Source organism: Neomonachus schauinslandi, chromosome 11, assembly GCF_002201575.2.
Source record: "Neomonachus schauinslandi chromosome 11, ASM220157v2, whole genome shotgun sequence".
Classification (NCBI taxonomy): Eukaryota; Metazoa; Chordata; class Mammalia; order Carnivora; family Phocidae; genus Neomonachus; species Neomonachus schauinslandi.
Genome location: NC_058413.1, coordinates 91,127,246 through 91,143,852, shown reverse-complemented (window position 1 = coordinate 91,143,852; position 16,607 = coordinate 91,127,246). Strand labels below are relative to the sequence as shown.

Genomic DNA, 16,607 nt, shown 5'->3' with positions numbered 1-16,607 from the left:
TGAGGGATATTCATGTGTAAGCCAACAAAGCACAGTCAACTTTCAAAATAATAAATGTTCTTATATTTCAGGATTACTGAAATAAAATAAAAATAATAAAATGAAGTAGAAAAAAGTATATTTGAAAGAGCAGTAGACTTGAAATCAGGAGGCTATACTTTATCTAGGTGTTTCCTTAATAAGCTGTATGACTTAACTCATTAACTTTTCTCAGCTTCTGTATCATGTCTATGCAATAAATATATATTGAGGATCATGTATGTGTCCTATGGTAAATATGAAATCTCTGTCAAAAGAAGCTTAACACATAGTGTTTAGCTGGAAAGTGGATTCTATTTTATAGATGTTCTGGAACCTGCTGTATCTGTGAAACAGTGACATTTCAAGGAGACACATTACAGGCCAGGGAAGGGTATAGACAGGAGTAAAGATTATCTGATTCCTGATTCCAAAAGCATAGTATAAGAAACCCCCACAGGTATAAGATCACCATAGTGTTACTTTACATGATCATTAACAGACCTATTTATCCTTTTCCAGGAGAAAAAAAAAATTCCATAATGATAATGTAAAAAACAGAGATAAATTTGTTAATGTTATTCATAAATGGTTGAAGTGGTAAAAGGAGAAGACACTGTGAAAATGATAAGGAAGGAAGATCTATTATTAAAAAATTGGAAACAAATTGGGCTCTCTGCTCCTCCCTGTCTGACACACAGCTACATCTTCTGGTGCAGTGACAGCACCATCCCAGACACAAGATGGTGAAGGTTGGAGTAAGTAGATTTGGCCACATTGGGCACCGGGTCACCAGGGATGCTTTTAACTCTGACAAAGTGGATGCTGTCACCATCAAGGACACCTTCATTGACGTCAAGGCTGAGAAGAGGAACCCTGTCATCAATGTAAATCCCATCTCCATCTTCCAGGAGCGAGATCCCACCAACATCAAATGGGGCAATGCTGGTGCTGAGTATGCTGTGGAGTCCACTGGAGAAGGCCTTACTTGAAGGTGGGGCCAAGAGGATCAGCATCTCTGCCCATTCTACTGATGCCCTCATATTTGTGATGGGTGTGAACCATGAGAAATATGACAACTCTCTCAAGATTGTCAGCAATGCCTCCTGCAGCACCAGCTGCTTGTCCTCTCTGGCCAAGGTCATCCATTACAACAATGGCATTGTGGAGGAACTCATGACCACAGTCCATGCCATCACTGCCACCAAGAAGACCATGCCAGGCCCGGCTGGGAAACTGTGTCATGATGGCTGAGAGGCTTCCCAGAACATCATTCCTGCTTCTACTTATGCCACCAAGGCTGTAGTCAGGGTCATCCCTGAGTTAAATAAGAAGCTCACTGGCATGGCCTTCCATGTCTCCCCACCCCAAAGTGTCAGTTGTGGATCTGAGCTGCCGCCTGGGGAAAGCTGCCAAGTACTATGACATCAAGAAGCTGGTGAAGCAGGCATTGGAGGACCCCCTCAAGAGCATCCTGGGCCCCACTGAGGACCAGATAGTCTCCTGCAACTTTAAAAATGACACCCAATCTTCTACCTTCAATGCTGGGGCTGTCACTGTCCTCAATGACCACTTAGTCAAGTTCATATTCTAGTATGGTAATGAATTTGGCTACAGCAACTGGTGGTGAACTTATGGGCTATATGGCTGCCAAGGAATAAGAGCCCACTGGACCAATAGCACTAGACAGAACAAGAAGAAAGAGGCTCTCAGCTGGTAGGGAGTACATGCCCCAACTCATCCCCCAACACACTGAGAATTTCCACACCTCTATAGTCTCCATCCCAGAACCCCTGAAGTATAGGAGGGAATTGGGGAGCCCTACCTTGTCATGTACCAACAATAAAGTATACTGTATCCAGCCAAAAAAAATTGGAAACAAACTGACAGAAAAATCAAATTTCCTTCACAATGGTAACAAATATATAGGATATGAACACTCCCACCTAAACTATTCTGACAAAAGAAACAGAATATACCAGTCTTATAATTATGCCCACAGACAGTGATTCTGATCAAAACACCCTCCTACTCTCGGTTTGTCTCAGAACAAGTTTAATGTCTTTGTTTCTCAAGCTGTAAATGAAGTGGTTCATCAAGGGAACCACATTGGTATAAAAGATAGAGGAGATTTTTCCCTCATCCATAGACCCAACAGAAGATGGTTTAAGATACACAAATGCACCTGACCCAAAGTAAAGAGAAACAACAACTATGTGGGAACTGCAGGTGCTGAAGTCTTTGGACCCGCCCTCAGTGGAGCTGATGCGCAGGATGCTGGAGGATGAAACCAGAGGAGACAAAGATGGTGACACTGGGCACAATGATGTCGATGTCCACCACAGTGAAAACCACCAGCTCATTGACATAAGTGCTCGTGTAGGAGAGCTGGAGCAGAGGGAAGATATCACACAAATAATGCTTGATAATGGCTGCATCACAAAAGGTCAGTCTCAGCATGCATCCAGTGTTAGCCATAGCACCCAAAATGCCATCAAATATGAACTAAGCATAAGGCTGGAACACATTTTAGGGGACACAGCAACATTATACAAAAGTGGGTTACAGATGGCCACATAGCGATCATAGGCCATTGGTATCAGCACATAACATTCAGAAATAGCAAAAAAACCAAAAAAAGTAAAGCTGGGTCATGCACCTCCTATAGGAGATAATATTCTTCTTTGATGTGAAGTTAATCAGCATTTTGGGTGTAAACACAGAAGAGTAACAGAGGTCTATGAAGGACAAATTGAAGAGGAAAAAGTACATGGGGGTGTGGAGGTGTGAATTCAGCCCGATTAGAGTTATCAAGCACAAATTTCCCAACACGGCAACCACATACATGACTAGAAACAGACAGAAGAGGGAGAGCTGGAGATCTGGTAGGTCTGTTAGCCCCAGCAGGATGAATTCAGTCACAAAAGAGGAGTTTGTAGGAGCCATTCTTCTCCAAGCATGATCTGTGAGCACAGGAAAACGGGATTACATTAGAGAAAAAGCCAGCTCATCCCACAATATCTTGACCTACAAAAGGGAATATACACTGGGAATATCTGAGGTCTGAGACTAACCAAATCTGGACCCAGAAAACCTTCCTTTGTCTCTATAATGATACTGAGAAACACTAACTCCCCCTTTATTAGAGGTTTATAAGCTAAACAGAGCAAAGAGTACCACAATTTAGCCTAGAGAGGGAAGTCCAGTCCTACCATATACAAACACGATTGCTGGAAAAACCAAGGGAGAAGGGAGAAGCAGGATGGACCAAGACACAATTTTCCTTCTCTGGACTCACCATCTCTCTTCCTTCACTTCAACCTCCCATCAAGCAAAAAGGGAGGCAGAGATACTCTAACCTGGTGCTAGTCTCTAATGCACATTAGACTTGGGGCGGGGTAGGGACTAAGAACATTGTTTCTAATCAAAAACTAAGAGTCTAGAACAAGCCCCATGTCACAGAATAAAAGCCATAAATCCTGAAGAGTGAGACTTCCATCCATGGAGGGGGAACTTACTGACAGAGATATTGTACCCTTGCACTCCTTAACTCTGTGAACATCCCCTCTTTTCCCCTTGAAGAGATTCCTCCTCACTTGAATCTCAGAACTGCACAAAATGAAAAAGAAAGCTGCATATCTTTGATCTCTGGATTTCCATCTCACAACAAGAGGGACATTCATATAAAGGGAATTCAAGAACTCACCCTCCTTAGGCCAAAATATTTCAGTGCTTCTTTATCATTGTTTTTTACCCCTGCAGTCCTGGAAGGGCAATTTCAGGTTCTGAGGCTTTTGTCCCTTTATTCTAAAACGATATTGCATACACTTAATTCCAGGTATGCCCTAGAAACCTTTCCAAACTACAGGTCATAACTTCTGATTATGACTTTGAGTTCTCTCAAGCAGCAGAGGAAAACAGTCTATTTTTGTCTCATTTGCCCCTTGATAAGATACAGATGATTAAATGTGAGTTTAATGATACAATGCACCTGCTTATAAATAGAGTAGAAGCTTGCTCAGTCTCTTCCCCTTGGGATTAGATTCTAGATGTAAAAGAGAAAGAAGAGGATTGTATTTACACCCTAGACCACACATCTGTCTTTAGGTCCTTAGGGACTCCAAATTTACTCTAGGTTTCTCATCACTCTAGGGATTGTCCATCTTCCATGACAGAGCCAAAAATGAACTCCTATCTCCCTGTCATCTTCATCTCTGAAGGGAAATCTACTACACTGTTTATTTCCCTCTTTCTTCCCATATCCTAAATGGAAAATTTTCTCCAAGGGTTCTGCCTCCAGCATTCTTCATTCCTTTATCTGATATTTTTCAAAAGGGAGCATCTCACGTCAATTGTCTCTTTCTTGAGATATCTCTAAAATAACTTGCAATGTCGTATATTCCTTCTAGAGTTTTTACTTCTAAACATCTACTGGAAATGTGTACCTGACCATTCTGCTGAGTTTTTTGTAATATTTCAGTAAGAGGTCATCTATTTCTTCTCATCACACACACACAAAATAATAGGACCTACAGAGTTTGAGAGTGCATGAATCCTACCTTCACTATTACTAATAAAACCCCAAGTAAATTACTTAATTTCTTTTTTCCTCTGATTTTTCATTGTAAAATAGGAATGGTAAAAATAATGCCATTTTCTTTTGATTGTTATGATGATGGTAAGTAAAATGGCTGGAACAGTGCCTGTCCCATGGTAAATGGTCAATTAATGTCAGCTGTCATTATATAGATTCTCATAAATTCCAAGAGAGCCTCCATCATCACACTCATCAGATATTTTTCCCTTTAATTCCTGTGTGCTCCAATAAATCATAAGTTCTATAACCATCATTTTTGTCTAATTTATTTAAGTACATATAGTGTACATACTAGGAACTCAATAAATATTTCTGAAAATGATGTGGTTCTCTGGTTGCAAACCTTCAGAATATTTCCATATATCCCACATGCTAAGCAATAGAGTCTATAACCGCAATGACCTCCACCCCTTTCCTGAGCCACCACACAAATTCAGGCAGTTTTTAGGTTTTATTTTAACTCTACTACCAAACTATAGTGGCTCCTAATTATTTTCCAGGATTTCCACAAATGCCCTCTTATTTTACCATTTAAATTGCTGCTAGAATGAGCTCTGAAAGCTCAGATCTGTTATTCCCTACGTCAAGAACTTTCAATAGATCTCCATTATCTGGGGCAACCACAATTTTGTCATGAAAGCAAATCTTGAAACTATGATTCAGCCTCTGTATAACTAAAGAAGAATTTGAGTCCAAGTTATTCTTTTCCATCTTTACAGGGTATAATTTAAAATAATAATTATATATATATATATATTTTTTAAGATTTTATTTATTTATTTGAAGAGAGAGGGTGAGCAAGAGAGCACAAGCAGGGGGAGCAGTAGAGGGAGAGAGAGAAGCAGACTCTCCACTGCACAGGGAACTGGACTCGGGGCTCGATCTCAGGAGCCTGAGATCATGACCTGAGCTGAAGGCAGCTGCTTAACTGACTGAGCCACGCAGGCACCCCATAATTTTATATATTTAAGATGAATGACTTGATTTTATATTTGTAAACAGTGTCAAATAATCATCACAATCAAGTTAAAGTATCTATCACCTAACATAGTTACCTTTATTTTATAGTGAGAACATCTCAGATCTACCCTCTTAGCAAATTTAAAGTATGCACTAAAGTATTGTTAACTATAGTGACACTAGTGTACATTAGATCTCCAGGACTTACTCTTCTTACATAAAGGAAACTTTGTACAGTTTGACCAACACTGTACAAGGTTTCCTTTTTTGCCCTATAAACTCACCAATGCCTGTTATCTATTGTCCTTTTGATAATAGCCATTCTAACAGACATGAGGTGATATCTCATTGGGGTTTGCATTTGCATTTCCCCGGTGATTAGTGTGATATTGAGCATCTTTTCATATACTTGTTGGCCATGTACATGCTTTCTTTGGAGAAATGTGTATTCGGGTCCTTTGCCCACTTTTTAATAGAGTTATTTCTTTTGTGTTATTATTACTATTGAGTTTAAGGTGTTCGTTGCATATTTTGGATATAACTTTTTAACAGATAGATGGTTTACAAGTATTTCCTCCCATTCTGTAGGTTGGCCTTTCATTTTGCTGATTGTTTCCTTTGCTCTGAAGAAGCTTTTTATTTGATATAATCCCACTTATCTACCTTTGCTTCTGTTGCCTTTGTTATGGTGTCATATACAAAAAAATCTTCCATGTTATGCAAGAATTAATCAGGGTTTTCTCATGTATTCCATTGGTCTTTCTGTTCAACTTTATGCCAGTACCACGCTCTTTTGATTACTGTAGCTTTGTAGTAAGTTTTGTAACCAGGAAGTATGAGTCTTCCTGCTTTACTCCTTTTCAAGATTGTTTTGGCTGTTCAGGGTCCCTGAGTTTCCGTATGAATTTTAGGATGGGTTTTTCTATTTCTGCAAAAAAAAAAAAAAGTCATTGGAATTTTGATTTGAATCATGTTGAATCTGTAGATCACTTTGGGCAGCATTAACATCTTAACAATAGTAAGTCTTCCAACCTCTGAACATAGAGTATGTTTCTATTTATTTATGTCTTCCGTATTTACTTTCAGCAATGTTTTTTCATTTTCATTTTACAAGTCTTTTATCTCCTTGGTTAAGTATTTGATCCTATTTGATGCTGCTATAAATGAAACTGTTTTTTTCTTAATTTCCCTTAAGGATTGTTTGTTATTAGTGTATATAAAGGCATCTGAACTTTGTGTGTTGACTTTGTATCCTGCTACTTTCCTAAATTCCTTTGTGGTTTTAATTTTTTGTCAACTAGAATATTCTACATATAAGATTTTAACATTTGAGAAGAGAGATATTTTTCCTTCTTCTTTTCCAATTTGGATACTATTTATTTCTATTTCTTGCCTAATGTCCTGGCTAGAAATTCTAATGCTGTGTTGAATAGAGGCTGTGAGAGTGAGCGTCCTTCCCTTGACCCTGACCTTTGAGGAAAAAGCTCCCAGATTTCAAACACAGCTTTTATTCTGTTGAGGTATTTTCCTTCTAGTCTTAGTCAGTTGAAAATTTTTATCATGAAAGGATGTTGAGTTTGGTCCAATGCTTTTTCTGAATCAATTCACACCACATCTTCTTTATCCATTCATCTTTTAAAAAAAAATTTATTTATTTATTTGACAGAGAGAGACACAGCGAGAGAGGGAACTCAACCAGAGGGAGTGGGAGAGGGAGAAGCAGGCTTCCAGCAGAGTGGGGAGCCTGATGTGGGGCTTGATCCCAGGACCCTGAGATCATGACCTGAGCCAAAGGCAGACACTTAATGACTGAGCCACCAAGTCACCCCTATGCATTCATCTTTTGATAGACGCTTGGGCTGCTTCCATAATTTGGCTATTGTAGATAATGCTGCAATAAATACAGAGGTGCATATATTCTTTCAAATTAGTGTTTTTGTATTTTTTTGATAAATATCCAGTAATGCAATTACTGGATCATGGGGTAATTCTATTTTTAACTTTTTGAGGGAACTCCATACTATCATTCACAGTGGCTGTACCAGTTTGCATTCCTAACCAATAATGCATGAGGGTTCCTTATTCTCCACATCCTTGCCAACACTTGCTGTTTCTTGTGTTGTTGATTTTAGCCATTCTGACAGGTGTGAAATGATATCTCATTGTGGTTTTGATTTGCATTTCCCTGATTATCAGTGATGTTAAGCATCTTTTCATGTGTTTGCTGGCTATCTGTATGTCTTCCTTGGGAAAATGTCTATTCACCTATTTTTTAATCAGATTGTTTTTTTAGGTGTTGAGTTGTATAAGTTCTTTATATATTTTGGATATTAGCCCTTTATCAGATATGTCATTTGCAAATATCTTCTCCCATTCCATAGGTTGTCTTTTAGTTTTTTTTTAATTATGTTATGTTAATCACCATACATTACATCATTAGTTTTTGATGTAGTGTTCCATGATTCATTGTTTGCGTATAACACCCAGTGCTCCATGCAGTAGTGCCTTTTAGTTTTGTTGACTGTTTCCTTCACTGTGCAGATTTTTATTTTAATGTAGTCCCAACAACTTATTTTTTGTTTTGCTTCTCTTGACTCAGGAGACATATTTAGAATAATGTTCCTATGGTGGAAGTCAAAAATTACTACCTGTGTTCCCTTCCAGGATTTTTATGGTTTCAGGTCTCATATTTAAGTCTTTAACCCATTTTGAGTTTATTTTTGTGTATGTTACAAGAAAGTGGTCCAGTTTCATTCTTTTGCATGTAGCTGTCCAGTTTTCCCAACACCCTTTGTTGAAGACTATCTTTTTCCCATCTCATGTTCTTGACTCCTTTGCCAAAGATTGACAATATAATCATTGGTTTGTTTCTGGGCTTTCTATTCTGTTCCATTGATCTATGTGTCTATCTTTGTGCCAGTATCATACTGTTTTGATTAGTACAGTGTTGTAACATAACTTGAAATCTAGAATTGTGATACCTCCAGCTTTGTTTTTCTTTTTCAAGATTGTTTTGGCTATTCAGGGTCTTTTGTGTTTCCATACAAATTTTAGGATTATTTATTCTAGGTCTGTGAAAAATGCTGTTGGTATTTTTATAGGGATTGCATTAAATCTATAGATTGCTTTGAGTAGTATGGACATTTTAACAATATTTTTCTTCCAATCTAGGAGCATAGAATATCTTTCCATTAGTTTGTGTCATCTTCAATTTCTTACATCAATGTTTTATAGTTCTCAGAGTACAGGTGTTTCACTTTCTTGGTTAAGTTTATTCCTAGGTATTTTATTATTTTTGATGCAATTGTAAATAAGATTGCTTCTTAATTTCCTATTCTGATTTTTAATCATTAGTGTATAGAAATGCAACAGGTTCCTGTACATTGATATTGTATCTTGCAAATTGACTGAATTCATTTATCAGTTCTAGTAGATTTTTGGTGGAGTCTTTAGGATTTTCTATATATAGTATCATGTCATTTACAAATAGTGCAAGTTTTACTTCTTCCTTATCAATGCGGATGCCTTTTAGTCCTTTTTCTTGTCCAATTGTTGCCCTAGGACTTCCAGTACTATGTGAAATAAAAGTCGTGAGATATCCTTATCTTTTTCCCAATCTTAGGGGTAAAGTTCTCAGTTTTTTGCCATTAAATCTGATGTCAGCTGCAGTTTCTCATAGGGCATTGATTATATTGAAGAATATTCCTTCCAAACCTACTGTTTTGGGAGTTTTTATCATGAATGGTTGTACTTTGTCAAATGCTTTTTCTGCATGTATGGAAATGATATGGTTTTTATCCTTTCTCTTACTGATGTGATGTATCACACTGATTGATTTACAAATATTGAACCACCCTTGCTTCTTGGGAATAAATCCCACTTTATCATGGTGAATGATTTTTTTAATGTATTATTGGATTCAGTTTGCTAATACTTTGTTGAGGACTTTTGCATCTATGTTTTGTTTTGTTTTGTTTTTCTTGTAGTGTCTTTATCTTGTTTTGGTACCAGGATAATGCAGGCCTTGTAGACTGAATTTGGAAGTTTTCCTTTCTCTTCTCTTTTTTGGGATAGTTTGAGAATAGGTATTAACTCTTCTTTAAATGTTTGGTAGAACCTGTGAAGCTGTCTGGTCCTAGACTTTTGTTTGTTGGGAGTTACTTGATTACTGATTCAATTTCATTACTGGTAATTGCTCTGTCCAAATTTTCTATTTCTTCCTGATTCAATTCTGGGAGATTATGTTTCTAGTAATTTATCTATTTCTTCTAGGTTGTTCAATTTGTTGGCATATAAATTTTCATGGTATTCTCTTATAATCCTTTGTATTTCTGTAGTGTTGTTTGTTATCTTGCAAAGTTCTTTTATTAAAAGTCTATTTGTTTTATATCAGTATAGCCACTCCTGCTCTACTTTGGTTAGTATTTTCACAGAAAATCTTTGGCTTCCTTTCACTTTCAACCTATTAGGGTCTTTGGGCCTAAGGAGAGTCTCTTGTATACAGCATATAGTTGAATTCCTTTTTTTTTTTAATCCATTCTTCCTATCTCTATTTTTTGTTTGGAGGTCTTAATCTATTTATATTTGAAATAATTACTGATAAGGAGGGATTTACTTCTATCATTTTACTATTTGTTTTCCATTTGTCTTATAGCTTTTTGTACCATATTTCCTACAGTACTCTTTTGTTGTTGTTTAGTTACCTTTTGTACTAAAAGGTTTAAATATTTTTCATTTCTTTTGGGAATACTCTATAAATATTTCTTTGTGGTTACCATGGAGATTAATTATATTGAATATCCTACCATTATAATACTCTTATTTGAATTTATACCAATTTAACTTCAATAACATGTAAGAATTATGTGCTTTTATATCCGTACAACCTCCTTTCAGTGATTGAGATCACAAAACTACATCTTTGTTATATGACACCCAAAACGTAAATTAATAATTAATTTACATGCATTACTATCTTAAATTATGTAGGAAATAATATGTGGAGTTACAAACCAAAGTTACAATAATACTAGCTTTTAGACTTTTACTTATTTTTTAATGTACTTGTCTCTTAAATCATGTAGAAAAAAAAGTGGAGTTACATACTATTTTTATAATGACACTACCTTTTTTAAAATTGCCCATGTACTTACATTAATTGAAAACTTCATTTCTTTATGTGGCTTAAAGTTACTATGTAGTATTCATTTCACACTACAGGACTCCCTTAAGCATTTATTACAAGACAATGAACTCTTTAAGCTTTTGTGTATCTGGAAATGTCTTAATTTCTTCCTCATTTTTGAAGAAAAGTTTTGTTGGGTACAGGATTCTGGGTTGACAGTTTTTTGAGAGATTTACTTAGTACTTTGAACATATTAATCCACTGCCTTCTTGCCTCCAAAGTTTCTGATGAGAAATCTGCTAAGTTTGCTAATGGTCTCTTTTATGTGATGTGTCATTTCTCTCTTGCTACTATCAAGATTCTCCCTTTGTTTTGTCTTGCAAAAGTTTAATTACCATGTGTCTAGGTGTGAGTTCCTTTGAGGTCATCTTTCTTAAAATTCAATGGGTTTCTTAGATGTTTACATTCATGATGTTCATCATACTTGGGAAGTTTTAAGTCATTTTCTCTTCAGATATTCTGACACTTTCTCTTCTCCTGGACTCTCACAATGAGTATGTTGATGAGCTTGATGTTATCACACAGATCTTTTAGATTCTATACACTTTTCTTCAATCTTTTTCCTTTTTGTCCCTCAGATTTGATAATCTCCATTGTTCTACTTTTAAGTTCACTGATCCTTTCCTTGCCTGTTCAAATATGCCTTTGAATTGCTCTAGTGAATTTTTCATTACAGTTATTGCAATTTTCAGGTCCAGAATTTCTTTTTTGGCTTCTTTTTAGGTTTTCTGTGTCTTTATTGGTATTTCCATTTTGTTTTTTATTGTTTTATTGACTCTCTCCCCATCTTCCTTTACATATTTCAGCCTCCTGAAACAGTTATTTTAAAGTCTTTGTTTAATAGATCTGCCATGAAGCCTTTTTCAGGGACAGTTTCTGTTGATTTGCTATTTCTTTGAAGGGCCCAAACCTGTTTCTTTGTACATTTTGTGATTTCTTGTTGAAAACTGAACATATGAATCTAATAATATGGTAACTCTAGAAATCAGATTCTTTCCCTTCACCAGGGTTTACTGTTTTGTTGTTGTTTGTTTTATTTTTTGTTGTTGTTGTTGTTTTTTAACTATTGTAGAGTGTATCTGTGCCAAGGGTCAGTCTGAGGTGTTAACTTAAGGTCTTTTCAGGTTTTTCAGACCCTGCCCCTCTCCCTGTACATGTGCAGTGAGTTTCTAATTTCGCTGTGTATACAACTGCTTTTGAAAGTCCTAGATTTTTAATAACTGGCTCTCAAAGGGTGAAAACAAACAAACAAACAAAAGGTGAAAAAGGGCACCGCTCTTTAAATCTACTCAAAGTCAATTCAACAAGAAGAGAAGGAGCTTGCCACAGTTGAGGAGTGCAACAACAAACACTGCCCACATTTTTATCTGCACCTGAGAAATCGGGAAGTAGCAATCATCAATCAGAGCATGGTTCCCCAGTATTTGGAGTACAGGGTCTTATTTACCCACTCTAGCTCCTGTGAGTTGAATGCAAGCTGATTCTGGAGACATGAATGGCTGCCTGCCACAAAGCTGAAGAGTGAAGGATGGCAGCTTCTACTATACTAAGAGCTGAAATTGCCCAAAATTAACTGCAATTTACCACCCAAGACTTTCCTGGAAATTGCAAGCCTTCAGTAGACTCCAGAGTTCCAAAATAGTTATATCAGGCAGAGTCTGCACTGCAATTTTTGTTCAGGAGGAGAGACAGATTCCTGGTGCATTGTACTTTGCCATTCTCCCAGATTCCTCTTTTCTTTTTCTCAGCACTCCCTTTCCGTGTACAGCTCTCCTCATCAATGACATTTGTTCATGTTTAAACCTAGCACACACCCTCTCACGGTTCCCTACTTGCTCATACATTCCAATGCATTCATAGGAGCCATGTCCTATATTTACAAAGAAACATTTTTGTTAACCTATTGCTTTGTCATTTAAAAATATTTCACTGAAATTATTTCAATGTTATATGCTGTGGATATATCAAAACTTATCCACCTGCTGCCTAGTGATGGAAATTCACTATCTTCCAATTTTTCATCATAAAATCAATGCCATCACTATTATACATATATCTTTATATGACAGTAACTTTATTTCAGTGAGATAAGTTCCCAGACTATTGTCTTTCATTTTAATATATAAGTTTATATATTGGGTTTCCCAAAGACTATTATAATTCATATTCCCACAGATAATATATGAAACTATATTTCTTCTCCTAGCATTTCTAAATTGTATTCCACTAAATATTAATGAGCTTGAGCATTCATTCATAAATTTGTAAAGCTTTGCAATTTGCTTTTCTATGACTTGCCTGTTAATGTCTTTCCTTCATTTTCTCTATGCCTAAATATTTCATATTTCTATATTCCCAAATTCTTTTCATCACAGAGCTATTAAAAATAATGACTGAAGAAGGTCTTTAAAAATAAAAAGACTGTATGAAAAAAGTAGAAATGGTGAAGAAAATGAAATCATATTATATGGAATAAGAACTATATCCTCATTACCATTACCCTAAACATAGTGACATATCACTTTCTACAAATCTATACAATGGGATCGTACATTGACCTTCCTCTTCCCTCAGATACCAGTGGAAATTCTTCAAGTGTGGTAAAGGGATTGTCTCTGCCCTGGACTGTTATGGATTACTTTGGAAGTGTTATTTGACCTCCTCTGATTTCTTCTGTGTGAACCAATCCATACTGTCAATGAAATGTGAAAGACACTTTCTGGACATTTTCTTCTTTGAATACTTTGCTGTTATTTGTGTTCTGAGACATTTTAATTCACTAAAACCACTGTTCATGTTTTACTGGTTTTAAAAGAATGGTAAATTTTGTATAATTTGTAAAATTCTGATAGGTTTAGAATCAAAACACCCAGATCCTCAACTCAACTTCTACCATTTATAAATTGTGATTGGGAATAAGCCACAAAATCTGTGAGAATCAGTTTCATCATCTATGAGCTGGAAACTGGATCCCCTTCCCTATTGACCTCCCAGTTCTTCCGTGAGGAGGACATGGACTGACAGATGTAACAGCACAGAGAAAACAGTAACACTGCACACAGAGTGATTTTAATGTTCAAATATACATATTTTTTACCACAGAGCCCTGCATATAAACCACTACTTCATCTGGAACTCAGCTGAATGTACAGTGAAATGTCCCAATGCTAGGGATAAAAACCAACTGCACCAGACTAATGGAAAAATACCATGACAGTCCCCAACATGGACACTGATTCACCATAATTAATTTTTAATAATAGTTTTGACTATATAAGACTGATTTTAGATTCTATCTGTGTGTAGCACGTAACTCTCTGTGTTCTATCCTTCTACTTTATTTATGTTTGTGACATACCATACATTGCACACATCACTAAACACTTAGCAGGTATAAACATGTTTGCTGTTGTGGTTGTTGTTTTTACATAATTAAATGAATGATTGAAGCAATAACCATTTCCTCTTGCAGGATTCAGCAGCATTTCCTACTCAGCCCTGCCTCACTGGAGCTGAAAACAGGAACCATGTACCTGAATGTTCTTGCATAGATTAAAAGTGGGTTGCATGCCATGCAATAGATGTTAGGTAGAAATCTCATAAACTGTAAGACTTGAATACACTGCGTGTGTGTGTGTGTGTGTGTGTGTGTGTGTGTGTGTGTAGGGAGACAGTATAAAGAAGAGTGGAGTTCTACAAAGCTTGGGTTCAGGAATTAAAGAGGTAATAGACTAAAACCCCTTTTATTTCTGGCTTTCATCAATCCTTAACCACAGCACACACTGGTCATGCCCATTCCAAACCTAACCCTACAATAGTAGGTCATTTACAGAAAGTTCCCATTAAACAAATTTAGCATGTAATCAGGAAATTTTCTCTATGGTTTATCTAAGAGGACCATTTTTTGTTACAACTCAGAAAGTCCAAGCTTTCACACTAAATTAGAAAAATCCCTTTCCTAATACACAGGCACAGGTGAACCCTATAACTTACCTATTTGACTCTCAGCTGTGACAATTTCAATAGAATTATACTTTTTCTCAAAACCCCTTTTATCACATTTCATATAACAAATAGAATATAAAACTACAAAGGATAACCCTATGCTGTGTATGTAAAACACCTGCCTTGTTTTCTCTGATATATTCTTCCCCCTGGAAGAAGTACAAACCGCTTTATAGTACTTAAATGCATTAACTGAAAAAAAATTAGAAAAACTAAATTGCCTCTATTAAAACTTTACCACCCTTAAATTTTACAATCTGTCTTTATATCTGTTTTTTTGATGGTTTCCAAAATAATCTGAAAGAATGGAACCTAATTTTGAAGAATATTTTTTTCTGAAATTGAAACAGATTTCATTTGTATTTGAGTGTCGTCAAATGAAAGATTAATGACTTTTAAATCCACTCTTTGGGCCACCTCAAAATAGTGATAAAATACATAAAGACTGAATGCACCTTTGCAATGTCTACAAACTATTCTAAATTCCACAGCTATAAATATTTTTTTCCAATAGGGAAAACAATTTTATTAAAACAGTTAGTAAAAGAAAAGCAAAATGAAAATTCCACCCAAGATCAGCTACTTCATATAAATAGTTAAGTAAAAATCAAGCTTATTAATATTGAAGTCAGAAGATGGGGGAATGAGTGGCCATTTAAAAACCACAAGTCAATGCCATTTAGCAATGCCAAACACCTCAAAAACAAACAAGTCAACAATCTAACTATGCTAACTTTCAAAATACCTAAATATTGAGTGGAGATTAGAAAACAGTAACATAGTAAATGTTATTAAAGTTATCTTAGAACACGTTTAAATTGTCACTTCACATGTCATATTAAGGATTTTTGAGTGATCATTGTTTTGCCCATTCTCTCAAAAGAAAAACAAGCCAAAATCCCATTACAGAAAGGACACCATCACAATTTAATTTACTCATTACATAGTTCTTTCAAATTGTCATTGTTCTCCCAGCTGTAATTTGAGGTTTTTGTACTTCAAAATCCATATGGGAGTAGCATATGGAAGCCACCAAAAACAGGAGTGATGTTACTGTCCCTAGGACCCAGCAGTCCTGTGAGTTTAACTTTTTAAATATCAAATAACTTAAGCTTTTATTCTATCCATAGAAATCCTGTCATCCACATAATATTCTGGAGCCTTCCTGAAAGAAAAGTTATCCAAAGATTTCTTTTCTCATTTTACTTTCTATTCCTCATCCCAAATTGAGGGGGTTTTATTTATTTATTTATTTAATATTTTATTTATTTATTTGACAGAGAGAGAGAGAGAGCACAAGCAGGGGGAGCAGCAGGCAGAGGGAGAAGCAGGCTCCCCATTGAGCAGGGAGCCCGATGTGGAGCTTGATCCCAGGACCTGGGATCATGACCTGAGCCAAAGGCAGACACTTAACCGACTGAGCCTGCCAACTTGAGTTTTGACTAGCATTCATTATTTTATCTCCTTAAGATGCTGTCCTCGCTCTACCTGGTTCCCCACAAATGAGGCCATAGCCGTTGGTCTTCATTCCCAAGACCACTATTAATATATGGTCATTGTGTATAATAAGTTTTAATGAAAACTTTATGGATAGTGAAGGATAATGACAGCTCTATGGAATAGGTTACAAATTCAGAATGAAATACAGTTTTAAAATCTCATTGTCTATTCCCTACTGAAGGAGCTCTCATTTATTGGCCATGTATCTCTTTGGGTCATACACTAATGGCATGTTCCTGGAAAATTTTTCTCCTGTGTCTTGTTTTTTAAATTACAAGACCCTAAAGATATTTCACATTTTTTTCTTACAAAAAAAGTCAGCATTCAAAATGGAAATGTTTT

At 36.2% G+C, this 16,607-nt stretch overlaps 2 pseudogenes; one reads left to right on the top strand and one right to left on the bottom strand.

The window, feature by feature from the left end:
- The first annotated feature begins 761 nt into the window (after positions 1 to 761).
- Positions 762 to 1,648, top strand: LOC110586184 (annotated as a pseudogene).
- A 385-nt stretch (positions 1,649 to 2,033) lies between these two features.
- LOC110586183 lies at positions 2,034 to 2,964 on the bottom strand (annotated as a pseudogene).
- Positions 2,965 to 16,607: the final 13,643 nt, after the last annotated feature.